Source organism: Psammomys obesus, unplaced genomic scaffold (assembly GCF_907164565.1).
Source record: "Psammomys obesus unplaced genomic scaffold, mPsaObe1.curated_primary_1811, whole genome shotgun sequence".
NCBI lineage: Eukaryota > Metazoa > Chordata > Mammalia > Rodentia > Muridae > Psammomys > Psammomys obesus.
The window spans coordinates 10,742,210-10,753,829 of record NW_026596095.1 but is presented as its reverse complement, the minus strand read 5'-3'; the positions used below and the strand labels follow the sequence as shown (position 1 = coordinate 10,753,829).

At 40.9% G+C, this 11,620-nt stretch overlaps 1 protein-coding gene across 1 annotated transcript in view; it reads left to right on the top strand.

The window, feature by feature from the left end:
* The window catches only part of Usp53 (ubiquitin specific peptidase 53), a 38,311-nt gene that overhangs the window by 1,691 nt on the left and 25,000 nt on the right, over window positions 1-11,620 (top strand). The window lies entirely within an intron of this gene.

Here is an 11,620-nt window from a genome sequence, read left to right as displayed (position 1 = left end):
TGTTTGCCTATAATTTCATTATTTATTTATTTCTTTATTTATTTGTCTTACTGTGCAGCCTAAGCTAACCTTAAATTTGCAGCCCTCCTCCAGATTCCCAAGTGCTGAGATTATAGGTGTATACCGATATATAAGGCTTAGAATGAAACTTTAATTTAATTGGTTTTCTGTGTGACTTTAATGTTTGTTTTTTTTTTTATTTAAACATTTTTCTTTTTAAAAAATTTTATCAGAGGAGACTATTTTAGCCCAATAGAAGTTAACCCAATATGAGTCCATGGGGTTCACGTTGCCACATGTATTCATATTTCTACTGTGGAAAGTAAAATTTTATTTAAACCTTCACTATACTACCATTTAAAGCTGTGTGTGCGTGTGTGTGTGCGTGAGTGTATTTGTTTAGTTTTGGTGCTGAGCATTGAACTGAGGGCCTTGCCTGTGGTAGGCCAGTGCTGTGAACACAGAGCCTCAGCCCTCTCTTAGTTATTATAGTAAATAAAATTAATTATCTGAAGTATCATGACATCTTTTTGATAGTATGAAGTTTTATCATATTGAACAGTAAAAAGATTAAAGGTGGGGGAAGTTTTAAGAAATACTGTTGGATTTTTGTTATTGTTGTTTTCTCATGGATGGGCATTTTGCCTAAGTCTATGTACCATCTGTATGCCTGTTAGACACAGAGGCCAGAAAGAAGCCTGTGTCAGATCACCAGGGACTGGTGTTACAGACAGTTCTGAGCTGCCCTGAGGGTGCTGGGAATCAAACGTGGATCCCCTGGGAAAGGAACCACTATTCTTAACTGCTCAGCCATCTCTATACCCCAAGATACTGTGTCTACCTTAGCTTTGAGTTTTTCTGTGCTAGCAGGTTTTTCTCAGTAAACCTTTTGCAACATATTTCATGTACTAGGTACTAGACATTCACATATTAATAAAATATTAAGTAATCATAAGTCAGAATGTTTCCTTATTCATTCATTCATTTAGTTTGGGGCTACCTTTTGAGACAAGATCTTGTATGTTGTTCTGTGTGCTCTGGAATTCACCATGTAGCCGAAGCTGGCCTCAAACCCTGTGCTTTAACCTTTCCTGAGTGTCGTGTGTGGAGAGATGAGCAACCTTTCCAGGCTGTGAGTTCTTCCCTCCTAAGCCTCATTTCTGGCTCTTCTAAACCACAACTACCACCTCTACATTGAGTTTCCAACAGTGAAAGGGTGGTGGGCTGTTTTCTTTATTTTACACCCTCACTTTTGTAAGATTCTGCTTCCCTTCCCTCTATCCTATCAACTTCCACCACACCACACTGGTGGAGTCAGTTCTGATTTGACAAAGGATGGCAGGTTATTCCATCCTTACATCTCGAGAGCTGAACTGTATTGCTATAAAACACAGAATAACTCAGGGAGTCTGAAGATGGGTAAGCCATCATCTTAAGATTAAGATGACTGAGGAGACAAGAGGTGCTAAGGCAAACTGGGGAGCATTTTGGGGACCGGAGATACGAGCAAGAGCAAGGTGCCCCTTCTGTTACTTTCTTGGCTGGATGCATCCTCCTGCCATTTTATGAGGTAAAGTATCAGAACATGGATTCCATCTTTGTCAAGAGTCAGTCTAGGCATTCTTTGCCCATCAGTACCTCAAGCCTAGTTTTTTTTCTCAATTCCCTAATCTGTATACTGAAGCCCTTCCCTTCTAATACCTTCCCCAAACTTATATAATTGCTTGAGGCCTACAAGATTTTCGCTTCTCTATAATGCTGCCGTGTATGCCTGGCATACCACTACTACGACCGCTTCCTTGCAGGTGTAGTGCTGACACCGACCTAGCTGCCAGAGGGTAGGAAGTTGTTCTGTATCTTCAGTGTCTCTATCAGGCTTGTCTGTCCTGTAGCCCAGGGATGGCCTGGTCCCAGGCTAGCTATCAGTACAACTGGATATGGTTGTAGATGACAGCATGGAGGCATCGTAGTTCAGTGCCGAAAGGCTGGACTCTGGTAGGTGATCTTTGTTAGGAAACACTTTTCTGAAGGCTTATTAATTTTTCCTTCCCTCTCAGATTCATCCAATTAATAGCCAAGACACTCGGAATTTACATTTCTAGAGACCTGAGAGAAGACAGTAAATAACACAATAGGTCAATTATATAGTGTGTTAGAAGGTAAAAAGTGCCAAGATAGAAAAAATAAATAAAATAAAGCAGGGGAGTTGGGAAGGTAAGGGAGAAGTCACGATGGTTTGCAGCTTTAAATAATTGTTTAAATTATTTACACTTATATTTAGAAGATGAGGCTTTAGAAAGGAAGGAAGGCAAAGCTACAAGTCTCAGAGGAAACACTAGTAATTCCAGCGGAGGGATGTCACTGCCAAGGCTCTGAAGAGTAGGAGTTTGCTTGGTATGTGTTTGAGAATGGCAAGGAGCCAGTATGCTGGAGCAGGAAAAGCCAAAGCTCAGGTAGCTAGAAGTGAAGTTAGAGGGACAATGGTAGGTATATTTATAGAGTTGCTGTAGTGTGGGTGTTTGTGAACCCTTCAAATGCCTAAGTTGGTACCTAATTCCCAGTGCAGTAGTGTTAACAGGTGAGGTTTGGGGGCGGTCATTAGGTCATGAGAGCAAAACCTTAATGAAGAGGCTGGAGTGATCTTGCTCATCTCCCATTTGTGGGTGTCAGAAGGCTCCATCTTTGAAGAAAGTAAGCTCTCACCAGCCACAGCTATATTGGTATTCCCAGCCTTCAAAACTGTGAGAGATAGGTGTTTAATACTTATAATATCTAAACAAAGGTGTTTTGTATAACATCCAAAGCAAACAAAAAGCAGGTATAAAATCTAAAAACTTGATAAATTAGACTTCATCAAAATTTAATACTTCAAAGGTAAAGAATTCTTAAAGATCAATAGGCATACAGCTCAGATAATGAATCAAAAATTGAACATAACCCCCCCCCCCAAGGTATGAAGACGCCTAAGCATGCAAAAAGCTGCTCAGTATCACTAGTCCTAGAATGTGTTCCAGCCACATTGTAACAATACAAACCACAGCATCTCTTAAATAAAAGGTTGAGGCAACAATTGTGGGTGAAGACCGGGTGCAGCTACAGCTCTTGTAATACAAGGGTTTGAAAGTTTGCAATGCACTGTGGTGATTTTTTTGTTTTGTTTTGTTTTCTTAAATGAAGTGAAACATAAGCAAGCCTAAATCCCAGTAATCCCACTCAAAATATTCCCACAAGAAAGGGGGGAAATTAAATAACAACAACAAACAAATAAAAGACAGACTACAGAAAGACTTGTACTCAGGTGTTCATGCTTATTTACAATAGCTGTAAACTGGAAACAATCCAAAATATAAATGTTGTTGTATTAATTCACAATAATACTACTTAATCATAAAAGGGAACAAACTGAGTTGCTGAGTTGTATAGTAAATTTTGATGAGACTCAAAAGCATTCTTTCAAGAGAAATAATATACGGTTTCATTTGTGGGAGATTCTAGAAAATTGGAACTGTGGGAACAAAAAGCAGATACATGTTTGCTTTAATAGTTTTCTGTTGTAGTGTAACAAATCACCACAAAATTAGCAACTTTGAATGATTCCTGTTAATTCTTGTGCAGTTTAGTGACCCAGTCCAGATGGGCTCAACAAGGTCCTGTCCTTGGCTTCCCAAGGCTGAAGTCAGAGTATCAAATGGGTGGGCTTCCAGCTGGCAGACTTCTCAGGGAAGAAGAATCTGCTAACAGGCCGATGCTTTTCCTTGTTCTTTGATCCTAAAGGCTCCCCACACTCCTCACGTGGACTCCACATCCTTGTTACCCTGCAGGAGTGAAATCTGTCCACCTCCCTACCCCCTACCAGCTAAAGAAAGCTCTCTTTGCTTTTAAAGGCTCCTATCATTAGATTGGCCCAACCAAAAAACTCTGGTTCGTCTGTGTCATAAAACATGGATACCATCAATGGATTTTTATCTTGCCTGTCTTTAGGTTTTGGACAGTAGAGTATAAAGTGTGTGAGTGTGTGTCGTGTATGTGTGTATATTATTTTACATCTGCCCTCCACACTGGAAAAGGTTATGACCATGAAGAGGCTTGAGAGAGCTTTCAAGGGATTGGAACCAGTTGGCTGATTACATGTGATTACATGTCAAAACTCACTCAGCTGTACATTAGAGGAATGAATTTTACTGAATAACCATGACTCAGAAAAGCAGGCTAGTTTTTAAATCCCGGATATAAGAAAATACAGGTAGTAAAAATAAATTCAAACTAGTATCTTCTAAACTCTTTAATTTTTATCTTATTGAATACTAAGACTAACCATAGTATAAGCAGAAGAGAAGCATAAGGGTGAGAAAGCTACAGTAGTTGTATAAGAAGATTGAGATTAGTATGAGACCAAGAGTGAATGTCCAGCCCAGCCTAAGACCTTCTCTTAGGGTTGGAGTCCCGGTAGCTTGGTTTTTGCTGCTCAGCTGTTGGATCTGGAGCTAATGAAAGCTGGACAGTGTGAGCACCTTCACCCTTCTGATTTGTGTGCTTTGCTGGTTTTACTTCTGAAGGGTACCTATATTCTTGCCCTTCCCAGTCTGTCATCCGCTGCCCTTACCAGGACCATAGTGTTCCTCACATGTTCCTGGACCAGCCTTGTCATTTGCTGCTGTTCTGCACTTAATTCATTAACCTGCCTGTCATTGGTTTGTCATGAAATACCCTCCTGTTATAAGGAGCCATTTGCCTCCAGCAGCAGTGCAGTCGTGATGTGAAGCTTGCCACTTTGATGGGTATGGACTGTTCTATGTTACTTAGCGATATCTCAAGGTTGAAATGTGTATTTGAAGTTTAGTCTTCTCCATTGTTCATTTGTAGTCTTAGCCTACTTCCCACTTGTATAACTTGGCTTTTGTTGTTTTGTTTTTTTTGCCTTCAGCAGTTCTTTATATATTTTGTTGGTTGTAGTTATTGCAACCTTGTCTCATTTCCTTTTTGGAGAGAAAGATTCTTTTCTTAATTTTTCAGTCCCCTGAAGTGTAGTGATTTGTATTCCATCTTTTGTGTTCTGTTGCATCCAGAACTTTACATTTTAGCAGCTCTGCAAGCTTGAATGTGCTTTGCTTTGTCATTGAGTTCTATATATTAATCTCACATTGTTTAAATTTAAAGTGTAAAGTGTTGATTTGCTGTTTACTTCTAATTCTTACAAGTTTCCATAACAATTTGATACTGAATTTATTGAGATTCCTCTACTCATGTGTGATCCCAATGTTGCTGCATTAAATTTCTTTATATTTAGTTTCCTTGCTTATCTTTTTGCATTTGTGAACACATATATCCATAGATAACTTTATGAGTTATATAAGTGTGACTCGTCCACAATTCCCAGTTATTTTTGGCAAAGGGTTTTTTACCTCCTTTTCCCGAGGTTGGTTGAGCAGCACCATTTCAAATACAAATGAAATTGCATGGATGTCTGTATAAAACATACATGCTCCCATACGTTATTGCTTTACCAAATGGGATCATTGTTACATAAAAACACTGTTGCCTTTTTTTGTTTTTTGTTTTTTTTTTGTTTTTTTTTCCTCTTTAATTTGGGTCCGGGTTCTCTCTGGAGAGTGGCTGTAAACAAGCCGTGCCCTGACAGCGATTTAGGTAATTTGGATCATGGGTTCTTACGCATTTTTCATGATTTTTATTCTGGCGTGCAACCTAGCGCCTAAGCATCCAGACCCCGTGCATGACCAGGTGTCCTCCTCCCACTCACGGCAGATGCCCCTGTGGCTCTTTATCAGGCTGTGTCCAGTTTGGGATAGCTGTGCTCTCTTAGAACTCTAATAGGGAAGGAAGTCAGGTTTGAGTGTGTTTACCTGGTGAGACCGAGGTGGCATCTCACCAAGGAATTAATGGAATTCTGTTATTCATGGGATAACAGAAGTAGTTTATCATTTTCAGACTCAGAGAGGAGAGGGCAGCAAGAAGGAGAGGTACCCCTAAGTATGCACCCCACTAGTGGGTGAGGAACAAGAAGGGAGGACCTGTGGCTTCAAACCTTGGAGTCCAAGATGCTACCTAGTGGTGTGTGCCACAGAGTTTGTCCAGTGTTAGGGGAACAGCCCGCTACAAGCTTCATGGAGTCACACAGCTTAGATGCTCGGTCCTTTCAGTGTATGAGACTTGAGAAAGTCAGGTCCATTGGATCTCACCACCCCAGAAAGTGGTCAGCAGGAGGCAAGGGTATAAGGGCAGAGAAGGACCTGTATCTACCACACTGATAAGGTGGAAGGAAGCTAGGGAGTTGGAGCTCTGGAGGGTGAGTTGGAACTCTACCTCTCAGAGAAGAAAGGCCAGCTCGTGTTGAGACTGCCTCTGCAAATATCCTATTAGGCTAGTGCCTCTTTGATGATGGTGCATACTCTGTTTCCTTCATGATTTACTTCAGGAATGCTTTTATTCTGCAGTATTCTACTCTCGGTGTTGGGTTTGAAGGTTTGGTTTTTGTTGTTATTGGTGGTGGTGCTGTTGGTGTTGGTGGTATGTGTGTATGTATGTGTGACATATGTGTACTGGTGCCTGTGGAGACCAGAAGAGGGAGTTGGGTACCCCGGAGCTACTGTTACAGGTGGCTGTGAACTGCTCGGCTGGGGTTCTGGGGACAGAACTCAGGTCCTCTGGGAATGTTCTTAACTGCTAAGCCATCTCTCTAGCCCTGAAGTATATTTTATATTTTAAATCTTAATGTTTGTTAGCAGGTAGATACATGGTCAGAGTGCATGATGGTAGATATGCAGTGTGTGTGTGTGTTTGTGTGTGTTTAACTAATCAACAATGTAAGAAAGTATCATTTCCTCTTTATTCCACCAACAATGTTACTTTTAAACTTTTGCCAGGTTGGTGGGTCTGCATTATTTTGCCACTGAATTAAAGATACTGGAGAACACTCTCTCAATTTTTCCGAGCAGGACTCAGAATGTTGTGTGTAGTCTTATTCATTGGAGGTCTTGTTGCAGTAAAAAGATATAAAGCAAAGCAAGCACACTTAGGGAGAGGTTTCAGGGGCCTCCTGTCAGGGAGCTTATGCAGGACACTCCTTCCTCCGGCAGTGACTTAACAGCGATGTGTAAAATGTTGTCTACCGGAAGCACACTAGAGACTGTCTGACATTTTTTGTTGGAGGGTGGTAATGTAGTCATTTTGTACTGAGAATAAACCAAAATGCTAGCCTTCCAGAAGGAAAATAAATGTTTGAGGTAAGTCATATTGTCTGTAGTTTAGTGCAGTTTCACTCCTGTAAGGTAGCGGGTAAGAAGCCTTTCAAGAGCTCTCAAAGGCCAGCCCTCCAGGCAGACCAGCCTAAGCCAGACCTGCCTTCTCAGGCTTGCTTTCTTGAAGAATAACTCTTGTACAGTGTAATTCGCTGTTTAAAGCCCATGCCAGTAGTTCTTAGCTATTCACACAAGCGTACATTTATCAGTATGATTTTAGAACATTTTATCACCTTCAAGAAAAGAGAAAAACAACCTTGTACCCTTTAGCTGCCACTCCCTTTCCAAACCCAGCAGCCCGCGCATACTTCTCCAGTACAAGCAACCCTCTTGTACTGCATGAACAGAATTGGCATTTTTTATTCAGCTCGTTCTCAGTGTTTGTCCGTTTAGCATGTTACCAGAATTTCATTTCTTTTTGTTGTGATGGATATTCCACTGTATGACCATACCATGTTTTGTTTATCTAGTTATCCATCAGTCAATGGAATTTGGATTGTTTCCACCTTTTGGCTATTATGAACGGTGTGCTACTTGTTTTCTACATAGCCCCCTTAGTACTTACTAAGGCATAAATGTAGACTCCTATTTGGAATAAGCTCTACTTTTAATTCTTTCCACACACTTTTGTTTATAAATTTTTAGCAGTTGCAGCCTCAGGTCACATTGGTCTGAGGCTTACCGTGTTTGGATATGAAGGTTCTGTTTCCTTCATGATTTGCTGCTACTTTGTACTTTTATTTTCCCTGTGGCCTTGTGATAATATTGGGAAAAAAATGGTTCTTTGAAATTTGTGTAACATTTGACCTGTTTTGTTCTGTTTCCCTCTTTCTTCATGCTGTATTTTGACATTAGGTCACCCATTTTGCTTGTTTGTTCACCTGACAAGTTGAGCTCTGAAATTCTTACTTTTCTAGAAGTATTTACTTTTTCTCTTCAGGAATCAGTGATAAACTTTGAGTACATTTGTGCCTCTTGACTTTTAAATCATGCTTATGGTTTTTTGTTTTTTTTTTTTATTGTATGTGTGTTTGCATTGCTTTTTTATCGCTTTGTATGAGAACTTAAAAATGTTTTTAGTAGGTCTTTAAGAGTTTGCATAATACCCCCAGCACTTCCTAGATTTTAGTGCCACCTTTACCCACACAACGTTGTGTCGCTGTTTTTTTACCCATCAAGACCGATTTGTGTTGCCCATATGTTTTTGGAGGCGTGGCCTTCCTTTGGAGCGCGGTCTACTCATCAGGGGCTACCACCTTAAAAAGAAACTGACTTTCCCTCCTCCTGAAGCTGTCAGTTGCCATTGGCTCCTCAGCGAGGGCTGGGACTTCCTGCCTCCTCTCCATTGTGGATTTGGTGGCTTTGCTTGCAGAGGTCTCGTGGGTGCTGTCTCAGGCACTCTCAGTTCCTATGTGTAGCTTCCCTGCAGTGTCCAGAAGATACTGTTTCCTTTAGGTCATAGACTGCTGCTGGCTCTTACGTGCTTTCTTTGGAGGATGGGGTGCAGTACATGTGTTCCATTTAGGGCGGAGCCTTCTGGTCTCTTACTCTGCACCTCAGCCACTTGTGGGCCTCGGTTAATCCTATCTACTGCAAATAGAAGCTTCTCTGGTAGGTGTTGAGAGACAGTCAATCTGTGGGTATAGCCTGAACTTAATGCTCACAGATATATTCTTTTTCACTTAATTTTCTGGCTTATCAATTTTCTGATTTGTTTTACACATTATTGTCAACTAGTTAGTACATTGTTGTTTGTCTTCCCTGCTTTTTCATTCCCTATGTTATGGAGAGTTCAGTTCATTACCTCTTTTTTGGTTTTTGTTACTTGCTTTTTAAAGTTCATTCATTCATTTTTTATTCATTCATTCATTTATTGCTTGTACATGGATATGTCAGCAGCATGTGGCAGTCAGAGGACAACTTAGGGGAATTGATTGGTTCTTTCCACCATGTGTATTCCAGGGATCAAACCTGGGTTGTTAGCTTTGTTGTCAAGCACCTTTAACCATTGAGCCATCTCCCTGGCCCGCGTTTTCTCTGTGTTCATGTTTTCTAAGACTCTAGTCATACTTACCCGAGATGTCATAAACTAGTTCTATTTGTCTGTGGTGAAGTGAAGCAAGGTGACAAAACTCACCAATATGTGTGTGAGCTCATTTCAGAGAGCAGAGGGAGGTGGGGGGACTTCAGTCTGAGAATTTATTCCTAAAAGGAACTCTGTTTTGTTTTTTTTTAATAATTCTTTTTCTTAATGATTTTATTTTACGTGCACTGGAGTTTTGCCTATATGTGTCTGTGTAAGGGTGTCACACCCCTGGGACAGTAGTTACACACACTTGTGAGCTGTCATGTGGGTGCTGCGAATTGAACCCTGGCTCTCTGGCAGAGCAGCCAGTGCTCTAAATCTCTTGAGTCATTTTTCCCCTAAAAGGAACTTCTTCTTGTCTGCTTACAGGAATGGCATTTTAGAGTAATCTGTGCAGTAGGGGTGAGGACAGAGCACAAAGAGGTACCATGACTGGTCTTCCTTCCACTTCCCAAACTGGTTTTGCTGTAATATGGTCTGGATGTAAAATCTCCCTTACCACGCAGATGGCGCTGGGTAGCTAGCTGTACTTTGGTGTCTTGTATTGTGTGGGTTCAGAGTTCTCTGGAATGGGAAAGTTACAGCCGAAATGCCTTTCTTGATCTGAAGTGTGTGGTTCTCTCCATCTCTTAGTGCTATCTCCTTCCTCCTATAGGAGCCAGTCACTTTTGGTATCCCCAGGCTTTCTTTCTGTTTTTCATTAGACTGACTAACTTTTGTCTACTTTTTAGAGATAGGTTAAAGAGGTGGTTCTCTGCCTTCCTAATGCATCGATCCCTTAATAAAGTTCCTCATGTTGTAGTGACCCCTAATTATGAAGTTTTCATTGCTGCTTCATAACTGTAACTTTGCATCTGTTATGAATCATAATATTCATATCTGTGTTTCCTGATGGTCTTAGGCAACTCCTGTGAAGGGATCATTCAACACCCCCTCCAAAGGGGTCATGACAGCTTGAGAATCCCTGGGTTAGGGCAAGGAATCAAGAGCATGTACTTGTTTGATATCTTATGTAGGAATGGAAGATATGGTATTTTTTAAGGTTATCTGCATCATTGCCCCTCACAAACCTGAGTTCTTAAAAGAAAATAATTGTTTCACATATCTTACTTAATGGTATGAATTTGGCAACAATTAAGTTTTATTGCAAGAATGTAATTTTAAATGGACGTTTCATTAAAAGTAGGAATTTCTGGGCTGGAGAAATGGCTTAGAGATAAAAGTGCTTTCTATGCAAGTGTGCAGACCCACATGAAAGTTGAACATAGAACACAAATGTCTAATCCTAGCACTCCTACAGAGAGTTGAGAGGCAGAGACTGGGGAATTCCCAGAAGCTCACAGGGCAGCTGGTCTGGCCTGGATAGCAGAAAAACAACGAAGAAACTTTGTCTTGAGCAACGTAGAAAGCAAAGACACCCACAGGTTGGCCTCTGACATCTGTGCCAGTATCATGGTATGCAAATGCCCACATTCACACACAAATAAAATTTTAAAAGAGAAATTTGCTGCTGTACTAGTTACTTTCCTGTTTCTGAGATAAAACACTATGACCCATGCAAAAGGAAGGGCTTATTGGGCTTACAGTTCCAGAGGAGTGTATCACCATCATGGTTGGGAGAATGGCAGTGAACAGGTAGGCACGGAGCAGTAGCTGACAGAGTTTGCATCTTGATCCGCTAGCAGGAGGCAGAGTGAGTTAACTGGAGTTAGACTTGCCTTTTGAAACCTCAAAACCTACCTCCACTTAAACATCTCCCTCAACAAGGCCACGCCTCCTACTCTTTCCCAAGTAATTGTACCAACTGGGGATCAAGTTTTCAAACCTGTGAGTCGAAGGGGGCCATTCTCAGTCAGTCACCACAGCTACGAATAAAGCGCTCCTAATGTTATACAAACATGGCTGAGTTTATTAAAAACTTAGTGTATATGATTCACTTCAGGGTTATTTATATCTGTTTAAGAGGAGGTTGCAAACTGTAGAGTTAAATAGAGGAAACATCTTTATAATTTTAAAAACATTTAACTTCATTAAGCAGGTCAGTTACTGTTACCTCATGTGTGAGGTGAGCAACCTTGACTCTGGGATGGGAAGAATGTATCTGAGACCAGGGAGCTGATAAGCTGGCCTGGAAACAAGGTCTGTTGACTGATTCTTTAGAGCCTGGTGGCTTTCTTCTTTCTTCTTTAGTGCTTTGTTACTGGTGGGTATTTGATAGTGACAGTAGGCTGACCTAATCTCTCATCTTTTATGTGCGGTGAAGATAGAATTCAATGAC